At 51.9% G+C, this 24,527-nt stretch overlaps 8 non-coding genes across 8 annotated transcripts; 5 read left to right on the top strand and 3 right to left on the bottom strand.

The window, feature by feature from the left end:
• Positions 1-6,079: 6,079 nt before the first annotated feature.
• Positions 6,080-6,152, top strand: TRNAR-ACG (transfer RNA arginine (anticodon ACG)). Its single transcript has one exon. It is a non-coding gene; the product is annotated as a tRNA-Arg (tRNA).
• Positions 6,153-7,646: 1,494 nt separating this feature from the next.
• On the top strand, positions 7,647-7,718 carry TRNAW-CCA (transfer RNA tryptophan (anticodon CCA)). Its single transcript has one exon. It is a non-coding gene; the product is annotated as a tRNA-Trp (tRNA).
• A 1,129-nt stretch (positions 7,719-8,847) lies between these two features.
• TRNAW-CCA (transfer RNA tryptophan (anticodon CCA)) lies at positions 8,848-8,919 on the bottom strand. Its single transcript has one exon. It is a non-coding gene; the product is annotated as a tRNA-Trp (tRNA).
• Positions 8,920-9,798: 879 nt separating this feature from the next.
• On the top strand, positions 9,799-9,870 carry TRNAW-CCA (transfer RNA tryptophan (anticodon CCA)). Its single transcript has one exon. It is a non-coding gene; the product is annotated as a tRNA-Trp (tRNA).
• An 856-nt stretch (positions 9,871-10,726) lies between these two features.
• TRNAR-ACG (transfer RNA arginine (anticodon ACG)) lies at positions 10,727-10,799 on the top strand. Its single transcript has one exon. It is a non-coding gene; the product is annotated as a tRNA-Arg (tRNA).
• Positions 10,800-11,473: 674 nt separating this feature from the next.
• Positions 11,474-11,546, top strand: TRNAR-ACG (transfer RNA arginine (anticodon ACG)). The gene has a single exon. It is a non-coding gene; the product is annotated as a tRNA-Arg (tRNA).
• Positions 11,547-13,412: 1,866 nt separating this feature from the next.
• Positions 13,413-13,484, bottom strand: TRNAW-CCA (transfer RNA tryptophan (anticodon CCA)). Its single transcript has one exon. It is a non-coding gene; the product is annotated as a tRNA-Trp (tRNA).
• A 1,950-nt stretch (positions 13,485-15,434) lies between these two features.
• TRNAR-ACG (transfer RNA arginine (anticodon ACG)) lies at positions 15,435-15,507 on the bottom strand. The gene has a single exon. It is a non-coding gene; the product is annotated as a tRNA-Arg (tRNA).
• Positions 15,508-24,527: the final 9,020 nt, after the last annotated feature.

Genomic DNA, 24,527 nt, shown 5'->3' with positions numbered 1-24,527 from the left:
CAACTGGCTACGCCATTGGTGTTGGCAACAGGGTTTTGGATTCTATGACCATGGAACATGGTTTGAAGGCCAACAACTGGTGGGGAGAGATGGGATTCACCTCACCAAGCAGGGCACATTTTACTAGGCTGGTTAACCTGTATGCAAAGGCAAGAGGGCTTTAAACTAGGTAGGAGGTGGGAGAAGGGGAGTCATACAGACAGGATAGACAACAAAACACAAGTTGGGTTGGGGGGCCTCTAGCAGGTGCATGCAGCTGGGGACACGCATTCGGGACATGGCTATGGGGGACTCCTGTACACCCTTCCTGGGAAACCTGCAGGCCTGACTGCCTCTTAGAAATGCCTGTACACCAATGCACACAGCATGGGGAACAAACAGGAGGAGCTGGAGATCTGTGTGCAGTCACAGGGCCACGATCTCATTGCAATCACAGAGACATGGTGGGATAGCTCACATGACTGGAATGCTGTCATGGATGGCTATGTGCTCTTTAGGGGAGACAGGCCAGGGAGGCGAGGTAGTGGAGTTCTTTATGTGAGAGAGCAACTGGAATGCATCGAGCTCTGCATAGGGGTGGAGGAGGAGGAGGCAGTCGAGAGCTTATGGGTAAAGATCAAATGTCAGGCTAGCGCAGGGGACACTGTTGTGGGTGTATACTACAGGCCACCTGACCAGGAAGAGAAAGTTGATGAGGCCTTCTGCAGACACCTGGAGGTAGCCTCATGATCACAGGCCCTGGTTCTCATGGGAGACTTCAACCACCCTGACATCTGCTGAAGGAACAACACAGCAAGGACTACACAGCAAGGCACACACAGTCCAGGAGGCACCTGCAATGCATTGATGATAACTTCCTGTCACAAATGGTGGAGGGGCCTACGAGGAAGGGTGTCCTGCATGACCTTGTCCTTACCAACAGAGAGGGACTTGTTAGAGATGTGAAGGTTGGGGGCAGCCTTGGCTGCAGTGACCACGAGATAGTGGAGTTCAGGATCCTGCAGAAAAGAAGTAAGGCAACAAGCAAGATTGCAACCCTGGACTTCAGGAGAGCGGGCTTTGGGCTCTTCAGAGACCTAATTGGTGGAGCCTCATGGGTTAAGGCCCTAGAAGGAAGAGGGGTCCAGGAGAGCTGGCTAGTATTCAAGTATCACTTCCTCCAAGCTCAAGAGCGGTGCATCCCTATGAGTAAGAAGTGCAGCAAAGGGGGCAGGAGACCTGCATGAGTGAGCAAGGAGCTCCTGGCCGAACTCAGACAGAAGAAGACAATACACAGAATGTAGAAGAGGGGACAGGCTACTTGGGAGAATTACAGGAATGCAGCCAGAGTATGTAGAGATGCTGCAAGGTAGGCTAAGGCCCAGCTGGAATCAAGTCTGGCAAGGGACATGAAGGACAACAGGAAGGGCTTCTTCAAATACATCAGCAGCAAGAGGAGGACTAGGGAAAGTGTAGGCCCACTACTGAATGGGGCGGGGGCCCAGCCTCACCTCCATCCCTGGAAAGGGGATGGAACAGCTCATTCTGGATGCCATCTCCAGGCATATGGAGGAAAAGAAGATGATCAGGAGTATCCAGCATGGATTCACCAAGGGGAAATCCTGCTTAAGCAATCTGATAGCCTTCTATGATGGAGTGACTGGCTGGGTAGATGAGGGGAGAGCAGTGGACGTTGTGTACCTTGACTTCAGCAAGGCTTTTGACACTGTCTCCCATAACGTCCTCCTAGGCAAGCTCAGGAAGTGTGGGTTAGACAAGCGGACAGTGAGGTGGCTTGAGAACTGGCTGAAAGGCAGAGCTCAGAGGGTCATTGTCAGTGGCGTGGAATCCAGTTGGAGGCCTATGGCTAGTGGCATCCCCCAGGGCTCAGGACTGGGTCCCATCTGTTCAACTTCTTCATCAATGACCTGGATGAGGGTACGGATTGCCTCCTCAGCAAGTTTGCGGATGCTACCAAACTGGGAGCAGTGGCTGATACAGCTGAGGACTGTGCTGCCATTCAGAAATACTTGGTCAGGCTGGAGAGTTGGATGGAGAGGAATCTCCTGAAGTTCAACAAGGGCTAGTGCAGAGTCCTGCACCTAGGGAGAAATAACCCCAGGCGCCAGTACAAGCTGTGGTCTGACCTGATGAAGAGCAGCTCTGCAGAGAAGGAGCTGGGAGTGCTGGTGGATGACAAGTTGACCATGAGCCAGCAATGTGCCCGTGTGGCCAAGAAGGCCAATGGTATCCTGCACTGCATTAGGAAGACTGTTGCCAGCAGGTGGAGGGAGGTGATCCTGCCCCTCTACTCAGCCCTGGGGAGGCCTCATCTCAAGTACTGTGTCCACTTCTGGGCTCTCCAGGACAGGAGAGACATGGAGCTACTGGAGAGAGTCCAGCGTAGGGCTACAAAGATGATCAGAGGGCTGGAGCACCTGCCCTACGAGGAACGTCTGCGAGAGCTGGGCCTGTTCAGCCTGGGGAAGAGCAGACTGAGGGGGGATCTGATCAATGTATACAAGTACCTGAAGGGAGGGTGTCAAGGGGACAGGGACAAACTCTTTTCAGTTGTCCCATGTGACAGGACAAGAGGCAATGGGCAGAAATTGAAGCACAGGAAGTTCTGCCTGAAGGTGAGGGGGAATTTCTTTCCTATGTGAGTGACAGAGCACTGGACCAGGTTGCCCAGAGAGGCTGTGGAGTCTCCTTCTCTGGAGATCTTCAGGGGCCACCTGGATGCAACCCTGTCTAACATGCTGTAGGTGACCCTGCTGAGTAGGGAGTTTGGAGTAGGTGATCTCCAGAGGTCCCTTCCCACCTTACTGATTTTATGATTCTATGATTCATGAAATGTAAAAACTGTTCCTACTGACTTCTGTGAAATAGTACTTTTTTCCAAGTACTAGCTAGTGAAAAGAGTATTTAATAAACAACAAAACACACCAACATCCATGCCAGGAAAGACCATTTGAGACAGAAAGAGGAACTCCTGAGGGTGATTAATTACTCCCTGGATTTCTTCTGCTCTCAGACATGAAGTCTTCTCCAGTGTCTCTTACAGGAGAAAAATAAATGCTTTAATACATCCTGGTTTGAAGTTTGGTCTTGGTGCACTAGCACTCCCAGAAAAGTATCCAGCCACCTGCTGTGTATTGTACTGTACACTGGTGGAAGCTCTGCAAAAGGAAGCACCCAAGTTTCTTTCCATTTAGAGATGTCAAAGAGGCATAAAATCAAACTGTAGAAGCAGAGTGGTGGCACAAAACTTCCCAGTGGTTCAGCAGAGATCAGAGCTGTGTGAACACATGCATAGGGTTTGGCACATTCAGACTCCAGCTGCATGACACATAACACACAAAAGTGCACCTGGTGCAGGGTAAGGAGCTATGCCCCCTCCCCTCCCCTCCATCCTCCTCTGTCCATGCTCCTTTGTTCTTGGCAGAGCCAAGGACATAAAACAATGGTGAGGTAGCGACATCTGGAGGGCAGTCCACAATGGAAATCCTCTGCTTGCTCAATCCGTCAGTGACAAGCCAGTGGTTCTGGGGCATGGGATGGGCGCTCTCAAGCCTGAGTTTGTCAGAAAAATGAGAGCTGGAGTCACTGAAAGGCTCACACTTAATTTTTAGGTATAGGGCAGGAACAATGAAAACACCATAGCAGATCTTTCAGCCTTACTTCTTCAAATTGTTCTGTCTTCTTAGGACTCATCATGTCTAAATCCATGCTGACAATTAGATATTGCAAGGAAAAATTCCTGGTCACTATATCTTTGTGCTGCTGAGATACTGTCCCTGGTACAGCTTTGGCTTAGGCCAGCTGGCACTGACACAAGCAATTCCCAGAAAGAGTCAGCACAGAGAAGGGACAGTTCCCAACAGGCTAGCTGGACACAGACACACCATTCTAGAGCTAAAAAAGTTAAACTGCATATAGGCAACATGGGAAGACAGTGTCAACCTCTTTGACTAAAAGTCCAAAGAATGAACATGACACACTTTTGATTAATAGCATAGAATCAGATTATAACTGTTACAGAATGCATTTCCTTGCTGACAAGTGCTTTTGAGGGTGCAATTTGTCCTGTTGGATCCAATGCCTGGCTAGGAGAAATGGCTGTGCTGGGTGCTCACCCCTAAGGCAACCAGTCAGCAGGGAATGGCAGTTGCCCCGGCCCTTTGACCACACTGATGGATTAGAGGAGATACCTCACTGCTGCACTGGTGTGTTGTAGGAGACCCAACTGTGATTCCCAAACAGTGCAGAGCTTAGAGCAGCCCTGGGGCTCTCTGGAGCTGTGTTCCCTGGCGATGGGGCAAGTTGAGCCTAAGAGAAGTCTATTTTCCCTCCTCTTTCTGTCCCTCAGGATACTTATGGATAGTGACAAGCAATTTATGGGCAGATAGTGGGTGCTTCATGACTGGGTGGTCAGACAGGGCAGCCTCTGCATGGCAGTTTAAGTCCTTTGCACTTTCAGGTCTAGAGCATTGCCAAGCCCATTTGCAATCCCACCACATATGAATCCATGGAGATGACCTTTTTAAGATATCCCATCTACTAGATTCTCTTGGGTGATCTTCCTCATTGACTAAAAGTCATTTTGATGGCAACTTGAGCTTCTTAGCCCACTCACTGGGGACATGAGTTCAAGATTACTTTTTTATATCCATCCCACACTTGTATCATTCTGACAGCTTTTGGGTCAATGTCCTTCTTTGTGTGTACGATGCAGAATCATGGACTTCTACTCTCTACTAAATTCCTGGTACCACCTAATGTGAGTATGTAGAGGAAATAGAGCCAGACTTTTCTCCAAGTGCATAATGATAAGACGAGAGGCGGAAAAATAAAAGTTGTAACAAGGAAACACATGTTGCCAAGGAGTGCCAGCCTGGCAAGGGCCAGTAGTACGATAGATAACGTGCCATACAACATCTTAGGAGACTTCATGTTGGACTCTTGCTTGGCTTAATGACTGTGCCCTGCCCTCACCTGACTTTTTTTCCATCTCCTTTTGTAGGGAAGTAGAAACCTTGATCTGGAAATAATTACATTTGTCCTTACAGCACAAGATCAGGGCCAAGAGAAACATTGTCTGGCCATGGCACAATAGCCTGAGCAGCTCAGATGTCTAGGCACTACAAGCCACTGCTGCTAGTGTCTGCCCTATGTCGGAAACTCATCAGCATACCTTGTAGGTCTGGGTTGAGGGAATGCTAAAATTATCCAGATACAGTCTTACAGTCTTTTTGATATCAATCCATCAAGGAAAGGCTTCTCTGCTATGGCTTACCTGCTACTCTCCACCAGCAACGTGGGATATGGAATCAGAGGGCAAAAGAGGCTGCGCTTGGGATATCCAGTCCACAGGCTACCCTACAGGATGAAGAAATCCTGACCTCAGTGTGATTCGAGTATATAACCTTTGGATCTAGAATCAGACATGCTGCCATTGTATCAAAGGGTCAGAGACAGAGGGGCATGCCACCTAAGCATGACCCCAGGCTTTAGCTTTTATGGTTGAAGGACACTCTTTGAGGAAAGAGGATTTTTAATCCATCTAACAAAGAAGTGGGATCATTTTTGCAAGGTGTCCTGCTAACCCTTCAAGAAAGACTTTAAATTAAGTTCATTGGAAGAGGAAGGCCAAAGCCCAAAAAGAAGTGGAGTAACAGGACAGGGAGGAAGTACCTGGGGAAAACCAGGATGCAGGTGGGGGCTTTTATACTTTTCCTAACTGTAGGAGAAATGTCTGGGCATGACTGCAAGCAGTGTCGGAAACAGAAGGAATCAGAAGTCTATCTGCAATGACAGAGACATTACGGCGTAGATCACATAATTAGATCAGACCACCCACAGCTGAACACCATAGCTGTAGACATCCTGCCTTAGCCCTAACCCTGTGTTGGCCAGGAATCACCGTTGCAGATCAGGGAAGATGTCCCTCTACTGCCACAGAGGGGTGAGGCGCTGTGGGCTGTGATGGATTAGGGTGGAAGGGACAAGGAGGAGAGATCATCTTCCCCTACCCTCACTGCCAACCCTCCCCAGCAGCCCACTGAAAGCCCCTCAGGGCCACCAAGCAGCGCACAGGCTGGGGCCAGTGGCGCAATGGATAACGCGCCTGACTACGGATCAGGAGACTGCAGGTTCGACTCCTGCCTGGCTCGACCTTTTCCTCATCCCAAGCCTGGCTGTGGTGGACAGCACAAAGACAGTTTCTCTCAGCCCTCTGGCAGAAGCCCAAGTACTGGCTGGGGGTGGGAAGGCTTTGGTTGCAGGGAATGGTTTCAGAGTTGAGCTGAAAATCCTTAGAGAAGTGGGGAAGATGAGTAGCAGAATGACAACCCTGGACTTGAGGAGAGCTGAGCTGGGCTTAGTCGAGGAGCTATGGCAGAAGACTGATTTGGCTGAACAGAGGGCTCTTGTCTATGCCCCAGTATGAAAAGAGCAGTCCACCACCATCACCACTGTGGGCAGAAACAGGGTGAGCTACATAGGAACTGAGCCTGCACCCTTCTAATCCACAGTCAGGTTTGCTGACTCTCGCGCCAGTGGCTTTGGCCCCCAAACAGCATGGTATCCCCAGTAGTAGGGGGTTTCTGTAACTCATCAGGGTAAGCTGGAGGTGACAGGTCACACATATTTACCTTTAATCAGTTGACTTTGTCTGTGACTGCTTTTCCTTCAACTTTACTCCTTTTGGGTACCACTGTCTTGGTAGAAGTAGTTTCCATAACATGCCGCTACTGTGAAATAAAGCAGGACAGTAAGGGTAGGAGTGAGAAATGCAATGCACAGGCCCCTGAGGGGGACCATCCACCTCTCCCCACTGGGGTCGTGGCACAATCAGCAGAGCAGTACAGGACCAGTCCCAGAGAAAACAAGATCCTGAGCAAAATGAAGGGATCTTATCAATGTGTACAAGTACCTGAAGGGAGGGTGTCAAGGGGACAGGGACAAACAGTTGTCCCACGTAACAGGACCAGAGGCGATGGGCAGAAATTGAAGCACAGGAAGTTCCGCCTGAAGATGAGGGGGAATTTCTTCACTGTGAGAGTGACAGAGCACTGGCACAGGTTGCCCAGAGAGGTTGTGGAGTCTCCTTCCCTGGCGATCTTCAAGGCTCGCCTGGATGCAACCCTGTCTAACATGCTGTAGGTGACCCTGCTGAGCAGGGAGTTTGAAGTAGATGATCCCCAGAGGTCCCTTCCAGCCTTACTGATTTTATGATTCTATGATTCTATGTCTCCCCTGAGGGGCAGATGGGGTGGTTGCCCAACATATCCTAGAGAGAGGCCCCACTCAGCTGGCAGATGCCCATTGCTTACCTCAGGCATACCCCAGGCACTCATATCTTTTGCATAGCCAGGCCCAAGACCATCATCCCTCCCTTCTTCAGCTTTGCCCACGTACTCTGAGTCTGCACTGTCTCTCTGCACCTCAGCCCTATCCTGCCCTGCACATTCATCCTACAGCCTGGACTACACTCTACAGCCAGACTACAGCCAGAACTTGGCCATCCCCTCTTCACAGAGCACCCTCATCCTCTCCACCTCCCTTGGCCCTGCTACAAGGGTACCTCTGGGTGGTGCCCCATGCAGAGCACATGCCCAGTCACTCACACCATGGTGTATGCCTGGGTGCTGCAGTCTTTGCATCTTGACCTCGTGGTGCAAGGGCAGCACATCTGACTCCAGATCAGAAGGTTGTGTGTTCAAATCACACTGGGGTCAGGCTTGATTCAACACCAGGTAGCATTTGTATTGACTCTGTTTTATATTGCCTTGATCTTGGCAATAGGAGGAGTTTCCTGATGATGGGAAACAGATCACAGCATCTGACCCACCTTCAATAAGGGTGAGAGGAATTATCTATGATGTTACAGCCATGCCAGCCTCACTGCAGTTCTCAGATGAAGGTGATGGAACAAATAGATACTCCTGAAAGTGATGTCCAAAAGTCTAAAGGACACTAAGATGACTGGAAACAATGAGTGTATATTTACCACAGGCAGACCATGCCTCGTGAGCTGAATTGCTTTCTTTGAAGAGGTGAGTTCCTTACTGGCCAAGGGGAGACCAAGGAAGATCATTGACGTACTCTCCTATAGTATCACTGTAGCAAACTACAGCAATAAAGGGAATAAAGTGAATCACAAGATGAGTGGAAAACTGGTTAGACCACCAGGTTAGTGACTGATGACTGGAAGTCTGGCTGACATCATCATCAGTGTCTTATTTGGGTATTATATTATTTAATGTCTTCATTAGCAGTCTAGAGGATAAGACAAAATGAGGGACAGTGGAAGCCTGTCAAGTGCACTAGGTTGACCAAAGGCTGGGGCAAGTGGGGCAATGGATAACAAACCTGGATTAGGAGACTGTCAGTTTGACTTTTGCCTGACTTGACATATTTACCTTGTGGTGGTGATGGTCTGCTTTCTCCACAAAGGTCTTTCCTCTCCTGGCTATTATCCCACCTCTTGGGCCTTCTGCAGGACAAAGGTGCTGGGATAGTTTCTTGCCATAAGGAAAAGAGAGAGTGCATCCAGCCCTTATGGAAGACCTGAACCCCGCAAAAATGGCAAAGTGCCCTGCTCACATCAAATAGCACCACAGCTAATCTGGAAGAAGAATTAAGATCCCTTCTTAACTTTCCTTCTTGTAGGCTAAACTAATTCAGCTCTTTCAGGCTACCTAAGCATATCATGTGCTCCAGCCCCAAATCATCTTTGAGGTCTTGTTTTGGTCTTGCTATACTTTCTCAATGTTTTGCAAAACCCTGCATGTAACATAGACGAGCTCCACAATGGAAAACTCCACAACTGAAAAGCACAGGTAGGCCCCTGTGCTGCCCTAAGCCTGACCCCGGTGTGATTCGAACACACAACCTTCTGATCTGGAGTCAGACGCGCTGCCTTTGCGCCACAAGGTCAAAGTGCTGGGGTGCAACACTCAGGCATGGATCACAGCCTGAGTTGTGAGACTGTGCTCTCCATGGAGCCCATCCCAGGGTTGTCCTGGTTCTCTTCCCCTTCCCTCTGGTAAGGCAATAGAGGGCGTGAGTGGATGCCCAGGGAGAAATTGACCATGGCTTGATGTGTCTGGGTGGAGGATGGATGCCCAACACAGGATGGGGTGGTGGCAGAGAGGTGCAACATGATCTCAGAGAATCAGGCTGGAAGTTGAACCCATTCCAGGCTGAGGCCTCCTTAGGGACTGTAGAGAGGATGGTGCCTCAGACAAGGCCACACAGAAGGGCTGAGGGCCCCATTCCTCAGAAGAGTCTGAGGCAAGCTCTGGGCACCCACTGGCAGTGTGTGACTTCTCTTCCCAAGAGTATAGTGGGTAAGCACTCTGCTGGCCCTACATGCTGCTCTGAAGTCTCTGATTCTCCCAGAAATAGAGATTGTTTGGTCATTCCAAGCATTGCTAGTGTCTGCCACAGTCCTGAAGATGCTGACGGGGAACTGCAGGCAAGCCATAAGCAGAGGGAGGGTTGTGCTAAGCGGGTGGGAGCAGCAAGTGCCCGGATAGCTGCAGCCTTCCCACCGTCAGTATCCCTGCATGGGGCAAGATGGAATGGGATGGGTTCCGCTTCCAGCTTAGATTCCCTAGCATCATGTTGCCCACTGTGCCAGCACATCATCCTGCCCTGAGTGGCTATCCTCCATCTGGATACCCTAGGCCTTGGTCACTGCCTCTCTGGGGACCCAGTCGCCCCCTCCATTACCCTGATGAGGATGCCCCATGGATGATACTTCCCTACCACCCTGACCACAGTCCATAACTGGGAGCTACATCCCTCCACCTTGACCTCGTGGCGCAAGGGCAGCGCGTCTGACTCCAGATCAGAAGGCTGTGTGTTCAAATCACACCGGGGTCAAGATAGCCCATTTCTGTGCAATGCAGCTGGGAATCTGTGCTGCTGCAGGGCTTGACTCTTCTTTAAACTTCATGTGCTCCTATTAGCCCATGTCCTTGCCTCACAAGGCCAATCTGAATGGCAGCTCTCCCCTCTGGTACCTCAGCCTCTGCTTTGTGTTCCATCTTGACCATAAACTTACTGAGTATGTGCCCCATCCAGCATCCAAATTGTTAAAGAAGACGTTTAAGAGTGTTGTTACCGGTATTAATGCATGCCAACTCCATTCATAACAAGCCACTGGTTGCATTTATGACTGGTGATCAGAACACCTTGGGTCTGGTGGTTCAGCTGAGTACTTAACTCCTGTTCTTAACCTCCCATCAGGTCAATATTTCTGCAATCTGGCTACAAGGAGACTCTAGGACACCCTGCTTAAAACCTTGCTAAAGTCAAGAAAAATAGCCATTTCTTTCCACCAAGGCAGACAGGCAGTAGGTAGGTATGACCGGCCTTTACTAAATCCATTTCAGCTGTTCCCAGTTACCCTGTTTTGTTTAAGTGGTTCCTGACTTCATCGTCCCCTACCATGGATAATTCCTCAGTAAGGGAGGTCACACATTAGAACAGTGTCCCAGAAAAGTTTGGAGTTCTTATCCTTAAAGATATTCAAAGCTTGATTGGACAAGGCTGTGACGAAATGATCTAACATCAAAGACTCTTTTACTTTGAGCAGGAGATTAGACCACACGGCTGCCAGGGATCTCATAAAATCTAGATGTTTCTTCACTTCAACTGAATCATCTTCCACCATTCCCTGCTCCCCTCACACACCCCATCCAGTGTAGAGAAGCCCCCTGAGAAGCCAGATTGTGCAGGGCCAGTGGCGCAATGGATAACGCGCCTGACTACGGATCAGGAGACTGCAGGTTCGACTCCTGCCTGGCTCAGCCTTTTCCTGATCGCAGCCTGGCACTAATGATGACAGAGGACTGTTTTCTCCATGGTGCCCTATGTTTGCCCGGCATTTCTCCCACTTCTCTGGACTTCCCTGAGAGTAAAAGCCCTGGGTGACTTCTAGCCTTAAAGAAAAGGAAAGGTTCATCCAGCCCCTCCTGGGGCTGGAAAAGGAGCAGAACACCTGCACTCTAGCTCCTGGGGAACAGTCAGTCTCCTGGAGAGTAGGACTACCTTTCAGAGGGGCCTGGAGAGTTTGGAAGAAAAGTCCTGCCTCTGAGGCAAAGCAATCCCATTCAGCTGCAAAGGCAAGGCAGCCAGACTCAAGCATCCTCAGTGCTTGTCATAACCTTTCTGATCTGGAGTCAGACCTACTGCCTTTGCACCATGGGCAAGACATTCCCCCAACCCACTAGTGTGGACAAAGGGGCTGGGGGCCCCTGTTGCCTGTCTTCCTTTGTGAGGGGGTATCCAGAATGGGCACTGCTCCTGTTGGGTGCTGGGACCAACTAGACCAATGCTACCCTTTGACTGTTTTGGGGAGGAACAGTGCTGTCATGGGCGGGGATGGGAGCTAGGCAGTAAAATTTCCCTATTTCCCCTTCACTCCCCACATACTCAGCTAGTATAGAAAGAATGGTGAGGGCACCAGCCTGCCCACAGGCTGGGGCCAGTGGCGCAATGGATAACGCGCCTGACTACGGATCAGGAGACTGCAGGTTCAACTCTTGCCTGGCTCGACCTTTTCCTGTCCACAGTCCGGATGTGGTGGTTGTGGGACCTACTTTGTCTGGTGGCTTGCCCTCACCTGACTTTCCTCCCATTTTCCAGGAACACTGCCTGGCCTCCTATGATCTTCACCTAGTACCCACAGATCTCTACCCACATCCCTGTCTGGGTTACATATGATAAATTCATAGTCTCCAGGAGGATGTGCACTAACTATGACTGTTCTGGGAGCTTGATGAGCCCTACCAGTCTCTCCCCACGTGACAGGTCTGAGCCTGACAAGTAGCAATCCCTGTGACAGAGCATCGGTTGGTAGACGGGGCCTCTGTCCCCCACAAAAGGGAATCTTCAACCGTTGCCACCCACCACCTTATTTCAATGCACCTACAGGCATGTGTGGAAGGCCCAGCTGGCCCAGGATCTTCCCTGGTGGATCATGATCTGGTGGATCATGGCCAGTCTGTGGCCATGCTGGATCCCTTTCCCCTAAGTGCACTACTAAGGGCCCACTATACTCTGCGGACAGAGGCCGTGCACTGCCAGCTGTGCCCAAAGCCCAATCTTCTGTAAGCTATGGGTTACACTTAATGCAGAGGGGAGCAGTTGAGACATTAGCAGGCAGGGCTTCTACTCAGAAGAACCTGGACAGGGTGAAGAAACACTGGCAGAAGTCTTACGAAATACAGCAAAGGCAAACATAATAGCCTGCATCTGGGATGGGATAATCTCATGCAGCAATACAGCCTGGAGGTGACTGTCAAGAAAACAGAGAGACTTGGAGAACAACTTGAGCTAGTGTCAGCAGTGTGCCCTTGCACCCATGAAGGCGAACTGTGTGCTGGGCTGTATGATTAAGAAAATAGGTAGTAGCTCAAGAGAAGTGAGAATCCAAGGTACATCCAGCACTTCTGAGAATGTCACTAGATTATGGGGACTTGGATTCAACTGCCCAGCACAAGAAAGACGTTGACAACCTGGAGTAAGTTTAGCTTTCTCTTTGTCCCAATTTTTCAGCACATTTTTGAGATTTTCCCGTATTAATGTTTTTTTTAAGCCCTCCTTAATAGTTTAACAATTCAACTGGTATGGATTGTGGCCGCATTTGTCTGATGGACCTTGTCAGCTCCCAAGCCATCCTAATTCCTTAAGGAAAGTCTCGTGGTCATAAAAAACAGAGGTCTAGTGTGACTGCAGGCTGCATTCCTCAGCTCTCACATCATAACACAAGGGCAACACATCTGACCCCAGGTCAGAAGGTTGGGGCCCAAGTCACATTGGGGTCAAGTACCAGGTAGTGCTGGGGGCAGGTGTGATGTCTGCATTTTTCCATGGGGCTCATCTATGTTATATATAGGGCTTTACAGGGCAATAAGAAACTGTAGCAAGCTGAATTCATTGCCTCAAAGATAGTTTGGAGCTGGTGCACATGATATGCTTAAACAGCCTTCAGGAGTATTTGTTTCATAATCTTCATGTGGGTACTGAGAGGCTGACTGGACTATATAACTCCACAGATCCTCATACCTTCCCTTCTGGAGGTTGGGTCTGACTCTAGCCTTTCCCCAAAACACGGTCATTAATCCACTCCAGAAATCTCCTGAACTGACTGTGTCACACCATGTTACTCCCAGGCAAGTATTGCTATGGGAGAATCCAAGTCCCAGTCCCCCATGAGTTATAGAGACTGCAGTTGTGAAGCTTCTCCTAGTCCCATAAGTCATTTTCTTCATCTTGACCAGGCAGTCTGCAGCAGGCACCCTCCACAAGGTAATCCTATGTTGATCTCCCCTCTGATTACAAGCCCTCAGCCCTCAACTCTCCCTAACGAAAAAACAGGAGAGGAGCAATACAACAGGCACGTGATGTTGAATCAAGCCTGACCCCGGTGTGATTTGAACACACAACCTTCTGATCTGGAGTCAGACGCGCTGCCCTTGCGCCACGAGGTCGGGGTAGAAGGATGCAGAATCACAAAATCTTGCAGAATCAGAGAATCTTACAGAATCACAGAATAGCTGAGGTTGGAAGAGACCTCTGGAGGTCATCTAGTCCAACCCCCTGCTCAAGCAGGGTCAGCTAGAGCACATTGCACAGGATTGCCACCAGGAGATGGAGGTGAGGCTGACTGGCCTGGAGTTGACTTCTTCTTGCCCTTTTTGAAGGCTAGAGTGGCACTGGCTTTCTTCCAGTCCTCAGGCATCTCTCCAGTTCTCCAGGACCTTTCAAAGATGATGGAGAGCGGCCTAGCAATAACATCCACTAGCTCCCTTAGCACTTGTAGGTGCATCCCATCAGGGTCCATGGATGTGTGGGGGTCAAGTTTGCCTAAATGATATCTCACCCAATCCTCCTTCACCAGGGGAAAGTCTGCCTTTCTCCAGACTTTCCCTCTTGTCTCCAGGCTCTGGGAGTCCTGAGGGCTGCCCTTAGCAGTAAAGACTGAAACAAAGAAGGTATTCAGTAACTCTCTCTTCGCCGTATCCTTCGCCACCAGGGCACTCACCCAGTTCAGCAGCATTGTCTGTAGTCTTCCTTTTGCTACTGATGCATTTGAAGAAGCACTTCCTGTTATCCTTGACATCCCTTGCCAGATTTAATTCCAAATGGGCCTTGGCTTTCCTCATTCCATGCCTGCATTTTCTGACAACATTCCTGTATTCCTCCCAAGTGACCTGTCCCTTCTTCCACCTTCTGTGTACTTTCTTCTTCTATTTGAATTTTGCCAGGAGCTCCTTGCAGCATTCAGGTGGGATGGGTGGTGGGAATGTGTTGTCCATAAGAACCACCTCAGAGGTGTCTGAGGGTGCCCTCATAGCAGTGCCATGGGAGGTGGAGAGGATATGGGCACCCGTGAAGAGGGGGTGGGCAAGTTCTGGCTGCAGAGTGGAGTCTAGGCTTCAGGATGAATGTGCAGGGCATGACAGAGCTGAGACACAGAGAGATAGTGCAGGTGCAGGGTGCATGGGCAAAGCTGAACCCACCTAGAGTAGACTCTGGCCACCCCTGGGGAGCATGGTATCCTGAGCCAGGCCATGCAAGAGGTGTGAGTATCCTCTTCTGCCATATGGCCTGAGGAGGGCACTGAGCATCTGCCGGGTGAGTGGAGCCTCTTCCCAGGATGTGTTGGGCAGCCACCCCACTTGCCCCTCAGGGGAGACACCATGCTCACTACTCCGTTTCTTCTGGGCCAGACACCACACAGCTGCCACTATGTAGTGCTACTGTGTGCCATGACCCAGCGGGGCGAGAAGAGAGATGGCCTCTCAGTGGCCTGGAAATTGCAGTTTCCCATCCCTGGCCCTTGCAATCTTGCTCTGTTTTGTAGTAGCAACATGTTACGCGAACTGCTCCTACCAAGGCACTTGTACCCAGAAGTGACAAAGCTGTGGGGAAAAGGAAAGCACTCATGGGCAAGGACAAGTAAAATTGAGAGTAAATCTGTGCTACCCTTTGCTTCCAATCCATTTTAATGAGCAGATGCCTTCTGGGAGTGCCAGACTAGCTGACTGTAGAGGTCAGAAGTGCGAGAGACAACATGCCTGACTATGGATTAGAGGGGAGGATGTTCAGTTCTTATGTAGCTCACCCTGTTGCAGCCCACAGCGATGATGGTGGTGGACTGCTCTTTTCATACCGGGGCATAGACAAGAGCCCTCTGTTCAGCCAAATCAGTCTTCTGCCATAGCTCCTCGACTAAGCCCAGCTCAGCTCTCCTCAAGTCCAGGGTTGTCATTCTGCTACTCATCTTCCCCACTTCTCTAAGGATTTTCAGCTCAACTCTGAAACCATTCCCTGCAACCAAAGCCTTCCACCAGCTGGTACTTGGGCTTCTGCCAGAGGGCTGAGAGAAACTGTCTTTGTGCTGTCCACCACAGCCAGGCTTGGGATGAGGAAAAGGTCGAGCCAGGCAGGAGTCGAACTTGCAGTCTCCTGATCCGTAGTCAGGCGCGTTATCCATTGCGCCACTGGCCCCAGCCTGTGAGCAGCTTGGTGGCCCTGAGGGGCTTTCAGTGGGCTGCTGGGGAGGGTTGGCAGTGAAGGCAGGGGAAGATGATCTCTCCTTCTTGTCCCTCCTTCCTGAATCTGCCATAGACGCACCTTCTCACCCATGGGGAGAGGGCTGGGCAACAAGGGCTGGCACTGATTCACAGTCTCTCAGACACACTAGTCGGTTTGTGGGATATCTTGCCTTTCCACAGCTCTGATTCATAGCCAGTGCAGAGTTGGATCCAGGGCAAGATGTCTGGAGCTGTGGTGCCCAGCTGTGGGGTGGGCTGTACTCACAGGCTGTCTTCTTTAATGATGCTCATCACTGCCTCGAGGAGAAAGATCCACCACTGCCAATATGTTCCTAGTGCCCACCACAGGCTGCGCTGCAGGAGAGGACCTGTGCCCAGCCCTGTGCCCAGCCTGAGGTACTGTCTTCCCTCACTGCATGCCTGGGCCTGACCCCTGCCAGTATGGAGTAAGGAGCCTTGTTCCTGTCTAGACTCCCATGCTATATGGGCTGATGCCACCCTGAAGCTGGAGAACAGACTGAGAAACAATCGGCAACAACTTGGTGGAAACATATGGAGAGAAAAAGACCAAAGAGTTTGGATATAGCTCCATTAAGGAACTTATCAATAGGTGATGCCTCTGCCCATTAATAATCTAAAAACCCAGAGGAAAAGTGGAATCAGATGGCTGATCACTTGGCTAGGATATATATATGACACAGTTTGGAGGCAGACTGGCCAGGGAAGTGGTTACATGAACGGCTAGGGCACACTGTGAGTTCGGTGTTATTTCAACAGGCTGCAAGATGATGATGATGGCCTGTTACAAAATCATTGGCTAACAGACTGTACACTCATGCCTTTTTTGTCAAACAATGATATAGCACATGTCAAAAGGAGAACAGTTTGCTAGTCTCAGGGAAGGTAAAACTACTCTGGGAAACTTGGCAAGTAGATAGGTCCCTTAAAGTGAACACTTGAAGGCTAGAAATACATCCCTACAGGTGTTGAAATAATTAGTAGTAAAGGGACTTTGCCTCTACCTCATCAACCTTAAAGTAAAGAAATGGTAGAAAGATGTAAAGGATTACTGAAACCACTGCTACACAAGAATGTATCTACTAATTCCTCTGAGTCAGGATCCTGTTAGTGGGAAGTTGTAAGTCAGCTAAATAAATGACAAACCCCAGTGGCAAGTCCCACAAATAAGAGGTTTATGTCAGAAACTACACAAATTCCTGTCAAGAGAAGCAAAGCCTCATCTAAATCCTGTAGTTAAGGTTGTGATTACACAGACAACTAATGTGCACGGCAACTTGGAATTTTATTTTTGTACATTAAAGAAGTCATTTCACTGCAAAAACTTCATAGAATCATAGAATCAGTAAGGCTGGAAGGGACCTCTGGAGATCAGCTAGTCCAACCTCCCCGCTGAGCAAGGTCACCTAGAGCATGTTAGACAGGGTTGCATCCAGGCGGGCCTTGAAGATCGCCAGGGAAGGAGACTCCACAACCTCTCTGGGCAACCTGTGCCAGTGCTCCATCACTCTCACAGGGAAGAAATTCCCCCTCACGTTCAGGCAGAACTTCCTGCAGTTCAAACTTTGGACACAATTTACATTATAGACTGCAAGCAGCCTTGGGGTGTCAAAGCTGTGCCACAACGTGATGGCAATAACATATGGGCTTGCAATTTGCAGGCATCTGAAAGTATCTTTCCTGCGCATTTCCATAGCCACCTCTTTATGCTCACAAGCGAGCATATGCAGGCCCCCGAGGCAGCAGGAGAGCTGGGAGGGCTGGCAAATTTTGGGAGTGTCACTGGCACAGACACTGCTGTTGGAGTGAGGAGCTCTTCAAGCACCTGCCTATTTCCTCGCAAGTTACACAGAGCACATGTGGAAATCCCAAGGCAACGGAGGGGATGGAGGCCAGGAGACCCCCCCGAAGTGCCGCAGCCCCCACCCAGCCCCCCAGGGCTGCCCCCGTTCCGGGTGGCGCATCACAACGTGCCGCAGTGTCACTGCAGTGACCTGGCAGCGGCCGCCCGCGTCCATCCCCAGTGCGGCGCGGCACCGGCGTGGGACGGGGCGCACAGAGGGGGCTCCCGGCTCGGCGTCGCTGCCCGGCGCAGGGACCCGCGTCCAGCCGCTCGCCCAGCCTCCCGCGAGCCCGGTCGGTGCCCGGCGCTGCCCGGCGCGGGACGCGGCCGTCACACGGCCGTCTGCCCGGCCGCAGCGCGATGGGACAGGCCAACTGCTGCGGCACCCGCGGCGCTGCCGGCCCCGCTGCCGACGTGCGGGCGCAGCCCGGGGCCCCCGGCCCCACGGCTCCCGGCGCCCACTGCGGGCTCAGGGCCAGGGCAGCCGCCCGGCGCCTGCCGCCGCTCCCCGCCCTTGTCTCCAGCGGGAGCCCCCAGCTCCTGCTCGCCCTCCGCGCGCGGGTGACACGGCACGGGCGCACGCGCCGCAGCCACCTCCTGCTTTTCCCCCACGCGCTCGCCATCGCCGCCTTCAAGTAAGAGGAGCGGCCGCAGCCCGCCTCCCTCCCGGACACCTCCTCGGCCACCCAGCCCGCCCCACCGCTCCTCGGCCAGGGGCTCCCTGCCCGCGGGAACCAAGCACGGGCAGCGGCGGGAGCTGCAAGGGGCACAGGGCAGGCGCCTGCTCTTGTCCTCCTCGTCCTTCCCCAGGGCTCCTGCTGGCCTCACTGCCCGGCAGCGACGCCTCCAAAGTGCCCTGCCTCTGTGCTCCGAAGGAGGCTCCTTGCTGCCACCCGGGGGTGGGCGCCACCGTTCCCAGGGCCCTGCTCCCACCAACGGCTCTTCCTGGGGACAGCGGCGCTGGCCCCACCGTGCGCACCCACAGCTCGGTCCCTGCTCTTCCTGCTTGCAGATGCGGTTCCACTTTCTGGCTCAAGCACCGGGCCGCCTCAGCGAGCTCTGGGTGCTGTGCAGCGAGGAGGTGGCCGCGGCCAGGCCTGACGATGAGGAGGAGGTCTTTGGCCTCAGGTGTAGCCGCACGCTCGTCCTCGTCTGGCCGACCAACCTCTGCGTGGTTACTTTTGGGTGAGCGTGAGCAACGCGCCCCAGGCCCCTCGCGAGCCGCTCTCCTGCCCTATGTGGCTCAGCCGTGGGCCTGGGACTCTGCCCCCGCAGACATGCAAAGCCTGCAGGCCAGGTCCCGTGCCAGGTGGGAACGGGGGCCAGCTCTGCGGATTTGGTCCAGCCCACGTCTCTTCTGAGGGAAGCACCTTCTGAGTAGAGAAAAGCCCAGAGCAAGAGTAGGGGGGGGGCGATCTGCTCCTGATGGTGGGCGCTTGTGGTGTGACAGGAGTCACTGGACGGAATCTTTCAGCAGCAGAAACATGCCGGGGTTCAGCCGTGGACTGGCCGTGACAAAGAGCTGATCGTTCTCGTGGGGCTGAAGATGCTCTTGTGACAGCTCCCCCGCAGAGGTGGCTTTCCCGGCAGAGGCTTTTTTCTCTTCCAAGCTGTCTCTGCCGGACATCAGGCTGGCTTGGGAAGGAGGGCATTCAAACACGGTGGCTTCACCTGTCCCTCGCTTCCTTCTGGAAGAGAGCAGGCACGACACCGCTCAAGTCAAGTCAGGGGGGTCCGCAGGGCTAAAAGTGGGGGTGCGTTAGGAACTAGCAGGTTGCTACCAGTAACTGCCGGTTGCTACGTGGAGCAACAGTGAGATCCTGAGGCAAGCAAAGCAGAGGGCGTGTCCGAGCCAGAAGTGGTCCGATTCTTTGTGCAGGATCTCCTGGCTGTATTGTACGGGAAAGGGCCCGCCACTGAGGGCATCTTCAGGAAAGAGGCCAATGAGAAGGCTGGCCAGTAGCTAAAGGAGGTCCTAAGGCAGGGCGAGAACGCCGATCTGGACAGCAGACCCGTGCCCCTCGTGGCGGTGGTGCTGAAGGTGAATTCCTCTGACTCCCCGAGCACACGGCTCCCCGAGCACGAGGCTAATCTGCAGGGGCCCCTCGAAGTGTATGAAGAACTGTTTGGGCTTGGGAGGTTGCACTTCCCTGGATTCCATATTCAAGTAGGGCCTTTGCATCATTTGCTGAAGAAAAGCTCCATATGGAAATGGGAACCTCAGTATCATGCAGCGTCAAGAGCTGTAAAGAATGAAATGCTTGCTGAAGTATCGATGGGACCACCCCCTCCACCCTCCATGCCCTTTACACTGCAGGCAGGCCTAGAGGATCAGGGATGTCAGGAGCGATTATGGCAACCAGACGTGCAAGGCAGAAAGGATTATGCCATGGCCATGGGCTCTACATTTTGGCAAGGGTCCCGGGAGCAGTGCACTTCCCTGGAGAAAGTGCTGTGAGCTGCATAAGAAGGGCAGCTAACATCTGAGCCATGAACCCAAGGAGGGAAAAAAGCTGTGTGTGCTGAAAGGTACTGAAGGCCCTCAGAAAGCCACCACAGAAGAAGTGTTGTTCCGGTTGCTAGGGCCCGGGCACGTCCGGGACGCTCGTACAAAAGGAAGGACTTGTGGCCGATGTGCTGTCACTCCTGGTGTCTTCAGGGGGAATATGTGGGTACCTACATTGCAGAAGATGATTTGCATTGTAGTGCTCCTGGCACTTAAGAGGCTAGTCAGCGCTGCAGCTCCTGGCTATGCAGGCCAGGATAGACCTGTCCTACCATGCCCAGAGCTCTGGAATTATGCCGGAGGAAACACTCAGGTGGTACCTGCGCCTGGCACCTTGCCTCTACTCCTGAGACATGGCGAGCAGGGGACAACTCTTTGGGAGGCATCCGTGTAGGCACCTTCAACGCTAGTCACTGCAAAGGTGATGAAAATTGTGAAGCTGCCAACGTTAGCCTTTGGCACGTGACATATGCTTTTGATGACATCCCCCCAGAGAATTTCTACTTCCCTTCTCCGGTGACTGCACAAAAGATGTCTTCTCTGGCACCATTTTGTACATCACTAACACTTGGAGTGACCTCCCATCAACTAGGCACCTTTCTCAAGCAAACCCACCAAGGTTACTAAATACCATCCCAGAACTGGAAAACACTGAGAAGAAAGGGGAGGAAACACAAGGCATGATCAAGCTACTGATTCCAGGAGCACAAGTGGAAACCAGCCTGACTGAATGTCACCGGGATGATATCTTGAAAGGCTGCTCCCCAAAAGCTGTCAGTGCCTTGCGAATGGTGTTACATCCTATGCCCCATGCTGTTAATAAACACCGTATTGTTATTTGTTGTCAGCTTGGCCTTGACCTCTCAGTTGAAAGCTTGAGTAGTTTGGCTCCCAGGCGTGGAACTTCTAGGGGGATCTGGTCAGAGAGAATGGGCCCCTGGCACACCTCCCTACAAAGAGGTGCTGCAGCATTAGGCCTGCTTGCCCACTGCTCTGCAGACCCACGGGCACAGAGAGCTGCGCAAAGCTGCCACACTCCGTCTGCGTGGCTGCTCCCTCACACGGGCAGCAGCACCGAAGCTAAGCCGTGAAGGTTAGCCAGATAACTCTGACGGCAATGAGCTTACTTCTCTGACCCAATAAGTGTTTCCTGCACTTAAGGGCGCGTGTTCAGCTGGAAAGCATTGGGAGAATTTTCCCTGCCAATCTCATCAAAATTATGACATGCTGCCACTCTGCTAGCATTAACTAGGTAGTAGTACGTGCAGCTACCACACGCGTCTCCACTAGGATGAGTTCTGACGCCAGGAAAAGGAAATCCACCTTACTTAGGTGCTCTGGTTGCACTTCTCTTTGAATTGCGATAGCAGTCAGCTCTTACTGCCTGCGTCACCAGGACAAAGAGTGAAGACCTCAGAGGAACTACTGAAGGCTCCAAATTCACCAAAGGAACAAATGTTTTAAAAACGTAGTCTGACAAGAATAGGAGGGGCATATACTCTTGGAGAAGAGATATAATCCCCATGTGGGCAGCCAACACTTACATGTACAGCCACTAAATGCCTGTTCCAGGTAGATTCCCGGGGGACAAATGTCCAGGTTGGCAAGCCAGCACAAACACAAACACACACCCCCAAACACTCTTCAGTAGCAAGCATTTTATTAGTAAATACTTACAAAGAGACCGACCCGATGGTAATCTCGAGAAGGACCACTCCAATGCTTGTCCCGATCATCTGCATGATGAGAGAGAGGGTCAGCAGGCACAATCCTTTTGGGCGTCCCCAAGCAGACAACGTGGTCCTCTGTTGTGCAGCAGCCTCCCTCTCCTTCTGAAAAATTCAGGGACTTACAATTATTCTTGGTAGGTGGGAGTCCCGGCACCTGGGGCAAACGAGCGCAGGGAGTCTAGCTCAACTCCACACCGGTTGCATAACCAGGCTATTACACTGCGCACGTGTGCAGACTTATTTTGGGGGCCACATTGACTTTGGGGGTCGCTATTTCATTACTCTTCAACTTCTCACCTTCATGTTGACTGCTTCTCAGGGTGATTCTGTGGCTGGAAGCCACAGAATCCAAATGTAACCAACCACTGTTCTTTCTCACAGATTTCCAAGACCTTCTTAGTTACTTATTTGTATTCCGCTTGACACAGCGGTATTGTTCTAGACGCCAAAAAGTTACAAAAGGGACCATTCTCACCAAGTATCACGTAGTACGGATACAGTGCCTCTGCACATATTGGGTGGAGGACTTTTTCTTTGGATCTCTTTGAAACTCGAGGGCGCTAACTTGCTCCCGGGGATCTGGGGCACGAGGCAGATCTTTCTGCAGTGAAAGAAAGACAACTGAGAGTGCCTTGAGAAAGGACGGGAGAGATAAGAGGTGTCTGGAGACAGAAGAATAGCACAAAATATATTTGTCCTTCAACAGTAAAATCATCACCGATTCTTCTGAACCTAAAATCAAGGTTTCCTCCATACAGAACACACGGGAAAGACATCATGATGCTTGAGGAGGAACGTGAGACCTTGTGTTCTGGAGAATTCTCCTGAGCACTCTCCTGGGCAAAGAGGGAAGATGCTTCTCAGGCTGGAGCACGGAGCTTTTCCATGCTGTCAGGTCTCAGCTAGCTCCAACAGCTTCTTTGGTGGTGACCAGGGAGGTGACCAAGAGTCTTCCCCAGCCTCTTGTTCCAGCCTGGGGAGGTGCTGCACTGAGTGGTGCCGCAGCCTGTTGGGCTGTGAGGGTCTTTGCTGGGAAAGCTGAGAGTAACCTGGACTTGTGTATGGGCACTGCTGAGGTGGTTGAGCCTTGCTGTGTCAAGGGCAGTGGAGCTGAGGAAGAAGTGTAGTCTGCCTCGGCATCTTTGGATTGCCTAAGTTCATGGGGAGTATGGAGGCACCTGTTTCCTATATTTTGGAACTGCCAGGGATATGCATCGCCCTCACAGTCCACACCCAGATCATTTCTTGTCTCTAGTTCTACTGTTGCTGTTGCCTGCACGGTGGGCAGCCCTGGAGGTGCCTGGCCAAGGGACACACATGCCAGCGCACCCTCTGCATGCAGCCACAGGCTGCTCTGGATGGGTCGAGAGACACTCCCATGGCCAACAGGACCAGGACACTGCTGCCACGCTGGGAAACAACCTACAGGCACCACAGAGTGGCTCTGTGCCACCTGCAGCAAGCAGCCTGGGCCTGGCAGGCGCTGCAAGGTGCCACGCTGCCAGGAAAGAGCATCCCTGAGCATGGCCGTGGTGGGGACTCTGAGGACCGCCCAACCCTTACCCGCACAAAACCGCCTGTCCCACCAGGAAGCGCCTGCACTTCCCACCAACTGCAGTACCAAACTACACGGCTTTATTGAAGCAGGGATATGCAGCTTCTCTCCAACGGACACAAGGACCCCGGCCGTGTTGCTCCCACACACAAGTGCCCTTGCATCCCATCAGGAGCAGCGCTTCACCCCCATTTTCACACGACTTGGGGGCTGCAGAAGCAGGAAGGCAGGAGGGAGGAGGGCTTGAGCAGCCATCGGCAGGACTGAGAAGCGAGAGGGACGTGCTGCTCGGATGATTCAGGGCATCATCCCCATATCCTGTAGGAAGTAAAGAGAGAGGGATGCCACCTGCTTGCAACATATTCTCTGCATTTCCCTTTCTGCCAGCCTCTCCCACCACTTCTCCTACAATACAGAGCTGCCGGGAGGCCATAAGACTAACAGCCTCAGAAGGAAGCTCCAGTGCTTGTTGCAGAAGGTCTAGAGCTGTGCTTTCCTAAGCAGTTGCAGCCCCAGCTCCAAGCTCTGCAGGCACATCCAGGCAAGGAGTCTGTTCCTCGTGCCTCCCCAGGGACACCTATCGCTCTTGGCCACCGTGGCAGAGCCTCCACCAAGGCTGTGCAGGTCTTATGGGGCTAAAGGGAATAGGAAAGTGCTGTCTGAGTCTGGGCTCCTTCAGGGCAGCCCTGAGCACACAAGGCCATTTCCCTCCCTGCCCTGGGCTCTGCCTCAGAGCACAAAGGCACAAAGGTCTGAACCAGGAGTGTGGCTTTAAAGACAACAGCAACTATTTCTACTGACACTGTGGCACGACAACATCTTTTTTAAACCTAGTGCTTACTTTTTGCAGCAAAGGAAAAAAGTTGAGCATTTTCCTTCGATACCAAAAGGGAAAGAGCACTTTAGAAATCCACAATAGCCGCCTTCTCGTTCACATCGCTCCTTTTTTCCTGGTGCAGTGGTGAATCCTGCAAATTAGAACAGTTGAAAGTGCGCAGTAGGAGGATTACTGTAAAGAATCTGTATATTGCAGAGGAGCTGACACTCCCCTTGCGTGTCAACCTGCCACACAGACTCAGCATCAAATCCACAGTCCTCGCCAGGTCTCATGGCTTGGGGCTACAGCACTTTGGGTTACTCAGCTTAGAGGTCACTGGATGAGGAGAACGGCTTTGTGGCCCAGGCAGGGGTCCTCACATGGCATTACACTAAGGGTCCGACCCGCAGTTCCTCCCCACGAGAATTGAATAACCCGCACTGACTGTAGGAGCTGAGTCCTCTGTGACTGCAACATGACCTCCTCTGCAACAGCTCCCCGTGA

This window comes from Rhea pennata, chromosome 3 (assembly GCF_028389875.1).
Source record: "Rhea pennata isolate bPtePen1 chromosome 3, bPtePen1.pri, whole genome shotgun sequence".
In the NCBI taxonomy this organism is placed as follows: Eukaryota; Metazoa; Chordata; class Aves; order Rheiformes; family Rheidae; genus Rhea; species Rhea pennata.
This window is presented reverse-complemented; position numbering and strand designations above follow the sequence as displayed.